The sequence below is a fragment of the Microtus oregoni genome, unplaced genomic scaffold (genome assembly GCF_018167655.1).
Source record: "Microtus oregoni isolate MIOR12 unplaced genomic scaffold, Mior012 000012F_ref0000307, whole genome shotgun sequence".
Classification (NCBI taxonomy): Eukaryota; Metazoa; Chordata; class Mammalia; order Rodentia; family Cricetidae; genus Microtus; species Microtus oregoni.
In genome coordinates this window covers 25,075,272-25,076,969 of record NW_024543071.1, presented here as the reverse complement: position 1 = coordinate 25,076,969, position 1,698 = coordinate 25,075,272, and the positions used below count along the sequence as shown (strand labels likewise).

Below are 1,698 nucleotides of genomic sequence, written 5' to 3'. Positions count from 1 at the left end.
GGCGCTACACAGATGATTAGAAATGGGCTAAATTAATATGTGAGAATTAGCCTAGAAGAGGCTAGATAGAAATGGGCCAAGCAGTGATTAAATGAATACAGTTTGTGTGTTGTTATTTCGGGGCATAAACTAGCAGGTGGCTGGGGTGCTGGGGATGCAGCCTCGCCGCTCGTATTACTACAGAAGGCAATGGAGAAATGACAGATACAGTTTACAGAGATCTGGAAATGGTCTGGACTCACTCAGTGTGTTTATTACAGACAGTTGAAGGCAGGGTTACTGTATAAAGCTGAACAAGGGGGCTTATGTGCTGATGTTGCTTGCTTCATTTCTCAGTGGCCTCCCCAATGTACTTCAGACCATTCTCCTCCCACATGGCTTGGTGCTAAAGTTGGTATGGCAGCCTGCACCATTCCAGTTCCCAGGAATGGGCCTGTGAGCAAAGGCTGTTATCACCCCACATACATGATGCAAGAAGAAATGGGCCACCCAGAGATGATCTTCCATGCGGATTCCTTCACAAGGTCTTGTTTGGAATTTCCACTGGGCAGGCATGACTTAAGCATTTATTCTGTAATCTTGACTCCAGCATACAAGCAGGCCTGGTAGTGAGCCTCCAAAATATTCCTGCCATAGGCTTTGCCTGCTCCCACAGCACAGTAATAAAGACTTTGGTGCCCAGCAAAGCCATTGGAAGGCCAACCAAAAGGGTGTCCATCTATTCCCACGAGAGTATATTCCTGTTCCATTCCAAACCAGGGGTGCTGGCTGCTCACCATGTCCATTATCCATTTATAGATGTGCCTTAAATTGGTCTCTGCAGGCTTCTGGTTATATTTGAAAACTCCACAGAAAACCAACCTGTTGGGCTCTTTGCAGAAGGGGTCCAGAAACATGGCAACAGGGCTGAGACACATGTCACTGTTGGAGCCTTCAGGCTGAAACATACTAGACTATCAAATTTCCACTCAGGAAATTTCTACACACTTGGGCTCACGGTCCAGGGTGCAGATCCTGCAGCGCAGTCCTTCTCCAGGTACCATCAACCCAGATATACACAGCCTGGACTTTCTCACCCTGGGGCAGGGACATATGCATTTACTTAATGCCTTTGTTCAAGTGGGAACTTGCTGAGGTGGCCATGGTGGAAGGTGTTCTGAGCGGTGGCCGGTGGGATAATGGATGGGGTGGGCAGGCCATGAGAGCTAGGCAAAGAGAGCAGAGAGGAGATGGGTGTGAGGCTCAGACGGTCCACTCTACTCCCATTCTCAGACCCCCACCACACTATGCTTACTTATAGCTAAGTTCCCCAATAATAACTGTTGCATGTGTATTGGAGAGACAGCTCAGCTGTTAAATGTTGAAGCTCACATCCAAGAGACAAAACTATGGTATCATTTGTATTTTTGTGTTATTTACTGTATTTCTGTAACATTTTTATTGATGACTATAAAATATTTCTCCTTCTAGGCTATATGTTCCAGGATCATAGAGATTATGTCAGTCTTGGGCATGTACCCAGCAACAACCATGAAAATCTAACCAGTTTTCTATTGTTTTATATTCAAGTGTCTTTCAACTGCCACAAATATTATATTATCACCATCAAAAGTATGAGTTTTTCCAGACTTTTCCCTTCCTCTCATACTTGTTGAGTTTCTGTCTTTCTCCCACTCTCTGGAAAAGTTCCATTTTGCC

General features: G+C 45.2%; 1 pseudogene; it reads right to left on the bottom strand.

The window, feature by feature from the left end:
- Positions 1 to 238: 238 nt before the first annotated feature.
- LOC121454122 lies at positions 239 to 1,143 on the bottom strand (annotated as a pseudogene).
- Between the last annotated feature and the right edge of the window lie 555 nt (positions 1,144 to 1,698).